The sequence below is a fragment of the Pinus tabuliformis genome, chromosome 3_1, assembly GCF_031772625.1.
Source record: "Pinus tabuliformis cultivar Carrire ecotype Pingquan chromosome 3_1, CPIR1, whole genome shotgun sequence".
Taxonomy (NCBI): domain Eukaryota; kingdom Viridiplantae; phylum Streptophyta; class Pinopsida; order Pinales; family Pinaceae; genus Pinus; species Pinus tabuliformis.
The window spans coordinates 300,822,003-300,831,646 of record NC_142301.1 but is presented as its reverse complement, the minus strand read 5'-3'; the positions used below and the strand labels follow the sequence as shown (position 1 = coordinate 300,831,646).

The following is a 9,644-nucleotide window of genomic DNA, read 5'->3' as shown; positions in this document are numbered from 1 at the left end:
CCTCATTGTAACATAGTACAGAGGCATGTAGCCGCCACATCTCTTCTTGGAGATAAGCTACCATCGCCCTAGCTAGTTTATTTCCATTTTTCTTGTAAGCATCTTTTAGTTCTTTGATATTAATGAAATGGAGATTTATTTATGCTGCTTCTTTGTGTTTATATTTATATTTGTATTTTGTTGCGTTCATGCATAAGTCTGGATCATAGTTCTTATTAATAACCCTACAAGAACCAAAACAAGTGAATTTTGTAGACCTAGGGTTTGAAATTCTTACCCTATGGAAGATAGTTCAATAGTGTCTTTGGATAGGTCTAAGATTGAACCAAAGAAATCCCTTGTAAAAACCCAGTGTCATGGGGCTTCAAAGCCACCTCTCAATGCATTGGGGCACCTACGAGACAAACATAACCAATTAGCACGGTTATTGGAAATGGCCTGGAATCTAAGACTCATATATCAATATCAGAATAAGAGTATGCACAACTTGGATAAATCTTATAGGAAAACACATGCAATGTTGTAATAGAAGAATATATATTGGAATAATTGAATAATAAAATATAATCATGATAACGGATAATTACAAGTAAATATCTTTTTTTTTTTGTAAATTTTAAAATTAAAATTTAGGATTTTTTATTAAATCTAATTTGTTGTATAATAATTTTATAATAATACATAAAATTATCACATTTTTATAAATTAAATGGCATGTAAATGTCAATAAGCATAAATAAACTACTATTTTGTGCTTAAAAGAAATATATAATTTATTTTTAAATTATTATTATTAAGTATACTATTAATTAATATAAGAGTTAAATATATATTTTTATGAAATATATAACAAAATTAAATATAAAATTTTTAATCTAAAGATTCACTTTTATTTTACTATAGATATTTTTAGTTTGTAAATAGGTCTTTTTAGAATATAATGGATACTAATACCATATGTTTAGAAACCATAATTCATGTTAATATAAGATATGTTTATATGACATATTTTTAATTAAATAATTTAATTAAAATGGCCTAATTACTTTTGAAATAAAGCTCACCCATATCTGTCCTCCATATATATACATTGACATTTTACTTATGAATCCACTCCACTGTGAACTAATGGATCTAAGAGTCAGATGCGTCAAAACCCAAACCAACAAACATATTCGTAATGAAAGGGGACTCTCTTATCTTTTCCGTGGAGACAAAAGCTACAGGTGGTGAAGAGATGTCATTGCCCACGTATCTTTTCGTTAGTTGCAGAAGGTTGGATATTTTTCACATCAATAACATGTGTTAAAACCTCAATCTTGACTCTACTTTTGTACTTCCTATCTTGGGATCTGCTTACATGCTGCAGTGATGTAGTGTCTGTGGATCTCCAAATGCATCCACTGATCCCAACTCTACCGTGTTCGTGTTCGTGTTCTATTATGGCATGCATTGCTTAAATGAATGATGAAGCGTCAGCTCAGCTGACGACTTCTCTATGACGAATTAACTTCACATGTGTGTTTGTGTTGTACGGGAATTCTCGGCTCACCATCTATCTCCACGAGCTTTACTCCCAATTTCCTACCTCTTCTCTATAAATTTGTACGCCTCGCTGTGGTGGTAAGAATACCCATTATACAGACATGGAAATGGCGAAGAGAACATTGAAGGCACACGTGATGGTATTGTCATACCCCGCAACGGGCCACACGAATCCAATGTTAAAGTTCTCCAAGAACATCGCCTCTAGAGGATTGCTCATCACATTTGTTACATTCAGCTACAATCATGACAAAGTGATACAAGCCAAGGATTCTATGCAACGACTTAATCTCCCTATACAATTCGAATGCATTCCAGACGGCCTTCCTCAAGACCATACTCTCGACTCAAACATCAACCACGTCGTTTTCAATCATATGTGCAACAACATGGACGACTCCACATTGGAGAGGCTCATCCAGCGTCTGAATACCAGAGGGAATGCCCCTCCCGTGTGCTGTATCGTTTATAACCCATTTCTTCCATGGGCTCGACAAGTCGCAAAGAAGATGCATATTCCTCATGCTTTGTTTTGGACACAGTGCACCGCACTTTTCTCCATCTATTATCACTTTAATAATTCAGGTCTCTCTCGCTGCTCTCCGCTTACTTTTTAATGCAATAATTTGTATTTGTTGTTATATAATTCTCAAACTATTGTACGTATCTGATGTCACATGACAGGAGAAAAGTGGGATTCAAGACAAATGGAAGAGAGCGTGAGCGTTTCCATTCCGAGCCTCCCAGAACTGAAATTGGGAGATTTACCTTCGGCATTCACAGATACAGAGGAAGCACTGCAGATTTATCTCCACCAATTAGACGGTCTCAGCGATGTGTCGTGGGTACTCGCGAATACCTTTTATGAACTGGAAGCCGAGACGATCGACCTAATGACGTCAAGATTTGGAGTCCCATTTAGCAGCATAGGCCCTTGCATACCCTCCGCTTTGTTGGATCAGGTGCACAACAAACTTAATTAAACACACAGCAGAAAAATAAACAAGCACATAAGACACAGCTTTTAACGTGGTTCACCCAACCAATCTGGGCTACGTCCACCAAACATAGGCATCATGAGTTTATTAATCAAATTGGAGATTACATCAAGAAATCCTCACACACTCTTAGCAAATCATCCGAATGATTGCCTGTTATATAGCATAGAGAATCTAACAGCCTCATAACTCCCTCACATCAAATATAGGAGGCATTAACTCCCTCCCAACAACCTGGAGCTAATCTAGGAACTGAATCCCTGTTGTTGTCATCCTTCAGAGATTTTTGCCTATTTGACTAAAACAAAAAATCTCAACAATCTCCACCTTGACAACAATTCGCCTGATGCCCTGTTATTATTATTTTATCTTTTCTGCAAGCCAAGAGAAGCCAAACACCAGCATAGCTTCTCCAACAAAACTGGTTTCGTGAACATGTCTGCACAGTTCTCCTTTGTATGCACCTTTTCAAGAGAAACTCCCCTTTCAGTGATAACCTGTCTTACAAAATGATATTTGATTGGAATATGCTTTGACTTACTATGATAGGCCGAATTCTTAGCCAAATGTATTGCACTTTGACTGTCACAAAGTAACTTGATGTTATCCTGTAACCTACCAAACTCACCAAGCAAACCTTTCAACCAAACCGCCTCTTTGCAAGCATGAGAAGCAGCAATGTATTCTGCTTCAGTAGTAGACAAAGCAACAATGTTCTGTAGCTTTGACATCCAGCTGATAGCTCCACCTGCAAGAGTAAAGACGTACCCTGAAGTTGACCTTCTCTTATCCAAGTCACCTGCAAAATCGGAATCAACATATCCGCAAACAAATTCACTACTCTTATTGTAAGAAATACAATAACTACTTGTGCCTCTCAAGTACCGAAGCACCCATTTCACTGCTGACCAGTGTTCTTTACCCGGATTTGCCATGTACCTGCTGACAACCCCAACTGCATGAGAAATATCTGGTCGCGTACACACCATCGCATACATCAAACATCCTACTACATTGGCATAAGGAATTTGAGACATATAATCATTTTCTTCATCTGTATTAGGACATAAACTCGAAGAAAGCTTAAAATGGGAAGCTAAAGGGACTGACACAGGCTTAACATTGTTCATACCAAACCTCAAAATTATTTTCTCAACATACTTCTATTGTGATAGCCACAGCTTACCATTGCCCCTGTCTCTGAAAATCTCCATGCCCAAAATCTGTCTTGCGGCTCCTAGATCTTTCATATCAAACGTCCTTGCCATCTGAGTCTTCAACCTGTTGATTTCTTCAATGCTTTTGCTTGCTAAAAGCATATCATCAACATATAACACTAAGATAATGAACATGCCATTATTTAACTGCTTAAAATACACACAATGATCATATTCACTTCTTACATATTTCTGACTCAACATGAAAGAATCAAACTTCTTATACCACTGCCGAGGCGACTGCTTCAGGCCATATAATGACTTCTTGAGCCTGCAGAAAAATTTCTCATTGCGATGCTGAACAAACCCTTCCGGTTGTTCCATATATATTTCCTCATCTAAATCACCATGTAGAAATGCAGTCTTAACATCTAACTGCTGCAACTCCAAATCAAACAAAGCCACTAATGCTAACACAACTCTAATTGAAACAATTTTAACCACTGGTGAAAATATCTCATGAAAGTCTATGCCAGCTTTCTGAGAAAACCCTTTTGGAACCAGCCGAGCTTTGTACCTGTCTTCCGTATCATTCACACCTCGTTTCAGCTTGAAGACCCATTTGAATCCCACAGTTTTCCTGCCTTTGGGAAGTTCAACCAGATCCCACGTACCATTCTTACCTAAGGCCATCATTTCTTCCTTCATGGTTGCTTTCCATTTGTCACTATTTGAACCTTCTACAGCTTCCTGATAACACAAAGGTTCATCATCATTAGCGATCAAAGCAACTGAAGTAACATGATCATAATACCTTCTCGGACGGCGTTTGATCCTTGTAGACCTCCTTAAGAATGTTTCTGGTGCTTCCACAATTGGCTGTCTATCTACTGTAGGAATTTCTTCATGATCGCCATCTGAGACCTGTTCATGTCCTCCATCTGAACCCTGTTCATAATCTGATTATGAAACCTGTTCATGACTAGAATCTGAACTATGGCCATTATGACTATCATTAGAAATGTTGTCAAACTGAATATGCTGGAAATCAGATACATCATCCTGTTTCAATCTTCTATCTACATCTAACTGTACAAGAGAGGATTCATTAAACTTTACATCTTTGTTGATGATGATTTTGCGGGTAGTAGGATCCCACAACCTATATCCCTTTGTTCCATCACCATACCCAACAAAGACATACCTTTTCGATTTCGGATCTAATTTAGTTCGTTGATGTTTAGGCACTAGAGCATATGCATCACAACCAAACACTCTAAGTTTAGAATAGTCACAAGGGTGTCCTGTCCATACCTCTTGCGGAACCTTGCAGTCTATTGCCGTTGATGGAGATCGGTTTATCACATAACAAGTAGTTGCCACTGCTTCCGTCCACAACTCCTTCGGCAACCCAGCGTTACTCAGCATACACCTTGCTCTCTCTAGAAGAGTCATGTTCATGCGTTCAGCAACTCCATTCTGCTGAGGAGTATAAACCGTGGTCTTATGTCTCTCGATCCCTGCATCCTTGCAATAGCTGTCAAACTCCTTGGAGGAAAACTCACCACCATTGTCAGTTCTTAAACATTTTATAGTTCTACCAGTGTTGTTTTCTACCAATGCTCTAAACTGCTTGAAAACTGTAAAAACATCAGACTTCTTTTTCAACATGTAGACCCACACTTTTCTAGAAAAGTCATCAATGAATGATACAAAATAAGATGAACCACCATATGAAGCTGTAGGAGCTGGACCCCACACATCTGAATGGATATAATCAAGTATGCCTTTACTAGTATGTTTGCCTGTTTTAAACTTTTGTTTACTTTGTTTACCAAACAGACAATGTTTACAGAAATCCAATTTTCCAGATCTTAGATTAGGAAGTAACTTTCGGTCAGCCAATATTTTCAATCCTCTTTCACTCATATGCCCCAATCTTTGATGCCATAAGTGAATGGAACTACTGTCATGTTCAGACACAGACACATGATCTGACCCAGTTCTACCTTCTAACTGAAATAGATTTCCTACTTTCTTAGCCTTCATCACTAGTAAGATACCTTTATAGATTTTCATAACTCCACCTTGAATTACAGTTTTATATCCATTTGAATCAAGTGCTCCTACTGAAATCAAATTTTTCCTTAAATCTGGTACATGCCTCACATCAGTTCATATTTTGGTTGTGCCATCAAACATTTGTAGTTGTATGCTTCCAATCCCAACAATATTACATGTTACATCATTACCCATGTACACAACACCATCATCAATTGATCTATATGTTTTAAACCAATCTTTATGAATACACATGTGGTTAGATGCCCCGGAATCTAACAACCAATGTTGATCATGTTTTGAAATATTAACTGACAATACTTCATCACTCATACCTGAACCAGATACTGAACCTGTATCTGTGGTGTTGGCTTCCTTATTTTCTGTCGAAAAGCCTTCTTTAGCAGCCTGCTTTCGCTTCCAACAATCCTTTTTCAGATGTCCAGCCTTGCCACAATGCCAGCACTTCACCTTGGGCTTCTTTCCTTTGGATTTTGAACGAGAGTCGATATGCTTTCCCCCGGAGTGTCTCTCTCGTGAGCGACCTCTGGCCATCATTACCTCTGATGTAGAGGTGTCTGCATTCGACCTCTTCCTCGTCTCCTCAGCCAACAAGGCTCCAACAACATCATCAAACTCAAGAATTTCTGATGTACTAAAACTTATGGAAGTAACAAAGTGAGCCCAGGATTCGGGCAATGAACATAATAAAGTTATCGCCTTATCCTCTGAATCAAATTTCACATCTAGACTGTTTAATTGCACCAACAAGGTATTAAAAACATTCAGGTGATCAGCAATTGAGGTACCTTCTTTCATCCGCAAACTGTAAAGCTGTCGTTTCAGGAGAATTCGATTTGTCAAAGATTTCGTCATATAGAGCTTCTCAAGCTTCGACCACAAGCCTGCGGCGGTTTTCTCTGACACAATGTTAAACAGAACATCGTCCGCCAGACATAACCAAATTGCGCTCAGAGCTCTATCGTCCATCTCATCCCAATCATCCTCCATCATGGAAGGAGGTCTTTTATTTTTCCCCAACAGTGCTTTCGCCACACCTTGTTGAACCAGCAGATCGTGCATCTTCACCTTCCAGATCTCAAAATTATTCTTGCCATTAAATTTTTCAATTTCAAAACGGGCACTTTGTGTTTTGGCCATCTTGTTAAAGAATCTCCAATTTCAATTTGAAATACCAGAAATTTAAAAAACAAAATTTTCTATGCCTTTGTTACAACAAAGAAAAAATTGCCTATGCCTTTTGAACCTGTGCCTTTTTTGTTTTTAAAAAAACTGCCCTGCGCGACTGTTATGATAAAATCCGTGCCAAGCAATATAAATATAAAAAACACAGCGCATACGTAGTTTTTTAACAAATATAACTACGCTGTTTGCCAACACAATATATCCACGCTGATATATAACTATTTTTACACCGTTTGTACATATGTATCAACGCTTTGTGTAAAAAATATACCCACGCTGTGTTATATTAAACGCTGGCAACAGCTGCTCTAGTTTTATATGATAGATTCATGCTGTTTTGAAAACATACCCACTTACTTTTAAAAGACCCACGCTGTTTTCAAAAAACATATATACCATATATAAACCATATATCCACGCTGGTTTTAAAAAAACAATACCCACGCTGTTTATACAATATGTCCATGCCGTTTCCAAAATAGATGCATGTTGTTTTAAATATATACCCCCGATTGTTGGAGATCACCGTTTTACCATACATTCACACTGATTGAAAAAACATTCCCACGCAATTTTAAATGGAAATACGCACCGATTTAACAATGAATCAACGCCGTTTTGAATACGCAGATCATTTGAATGTTAATACGCAGCACGCATTTGAATGTCACGCATTTGAATTTTTACCAACACGCATTAAAAAACAGTGCACCAGCAAGCACATATTTAATACTGAAATATGCACCAGCAAAACGCACCTTCTGGTCTCCATAACGGAAAACGCAACCAGGAGTATTTAATACGCACCATGGGTATTCAATGTAATACGCACCAGGAGTATTCAACCAGCAATCCACGCGCACCAGGTATCAGCGCTCCACGGAGTTAATCAACCAGCAATCCACTCATGCACACACAGGCTCAGCGCTCCAGCAACACCAACGCTCCACCTCCAAACTGTGCAGCTCCTCCGGGCAGCACCTCCAACATGCTCTGATACCAATTGTTGGATCAGGTGCACAACAAACTTAATTAAACACACAGCAGAAAAATAAACAAGCACATAAGACACAGCTTTTAACGTGGTTCACCCAACCAATCTGGGCTACGTCCACCAAACATAGGCATCAGGAGTTTATTAATCAAATTGGAGATTACATCAAGAAATCCTCACACACTCTTAGCAAATCATCTTAATGATTGCCTGTTATATAGCATAGAGAATCTAACAGCTTCATAACTCCCTCACATCAAATATAGGAGGCATTAACTCCCTCCCAACAACCTGGAGCTAATCTAGGAACTGAATCCCTATTGTTGTCATCCTTCAGAGATTTTTTTCCTATTTGACTAAAACAGAAAATCTGAACACGCTTTTGTCGACAGTCGTAATCCCCATGACTTGCGAGTCGGCGCATATCCGTGGAAGGCCACGGACAAGGTGCAGGAGTGGCTAGACCGGAAGCCCCCCTCCTCCATCGTATACATTTCCTTCGGCAGCATCACAGTCATAAACCCGCAGCAAATCCATGAGTTGGCCTTGGGAATTGAGAGCAGCCAACAAAATTTCTTGTGGATCATCCGGCCTCCTCCCGGGCACGACGACATTACAGAATTTTTTCCTACAGGCTTCGCGGAGAAAACCCAAGGCCGTGGGCTCGTGGTGAGATGGTGTGTTCAGCTGGACGTGTTGTCTCATCCGTCTGTGGCTGCTTTTATGAGCCATTGTGGCTGGAACTCCACCCTGGAGGCCTTGAGTTTGGGAGTTCCAGTGCTGACCTTGGGTGTTTGGACCGATCAGACCACCAATTCGAAATTCCTTGTAGATGTGTGGAAGGCGGGAGTGAGAATGAGAAAGGGAGAGGATGGGACTGTGGGAAGGGATGAGATCGAGAGATGTATGAGAATGATTGTTGACAAGACGAGTAAAGCAGGAGAAGAAGTGCGGAAGAATGCTGTGAAATGGAAAGAATTGGCGAAAAGTGCGATGAATGAAGGTGGTTCTTCTGATACAAATCTGAACAAATTTGTTGAAGACGTCATTTCCAAAGCTACACGATCCTTCCCTCCCCCGTCCGTGGAGGATGGCAGGCTGTTTGGACCATTTGGTCTGCCACGCAGAATGGGTTGGGTTGTATCATGGTTGTACGCCATTATTGATTATTAAATAAAATATACATCCGCAAACTTCCATGGTGATGGGATGGACTCCTCTTTTTTTTGTTTTAATAAAAAGATGTTGGTTTTTTCAAAGACTCGGTAAAATAAAGTTCGTTGGAGAATCTTGATGATACATATATTTCAGAAATGACATTTTGACTTCGAAGTGGAAGTATAACTATAAGTTTTTTTTAGTTGGCTAATCTACCCCGAGATCTCATGAAACATAACATCCTCACTATTAAATAAGTTTTTTTAGTTGGCTGATCTACCCCGAAATCTCATGAAACATAGCATCATGGACATTGTCAATCAAGCTGTCAGTTCGGCAGTTTAATTTCCTGTAATAACAAAAAAATTAAAATGAAATGAAAGGACATTTTGATTTTAGAAGTTTAACCAATAATATTGGGATTGTTTTAAACTAATTTATTAAAAGTTTTATTTGGTTTGCTTCTTACTCATTAGTCTCTAGAATTTAATCCCATGATGGAAATCTCACATACACTTGTGTCAA

The 9,644-nt window shown here is 38.7% G+C and overlaps 1 pseudogene; it reads left to right on the top strand.

Moving 5' to 3' along the window:
• Positions 1–1,646: 1,646 nt before the first annotated feature.
• LOC149186971 (UDP-glycosyltransferase 75C1 pseudogene) lies at positions 1,647–9,134 on the top strand (annotated as a pseudogene).
• Positions 9,135–9,644: the final 510 nt, after the last annotated feature.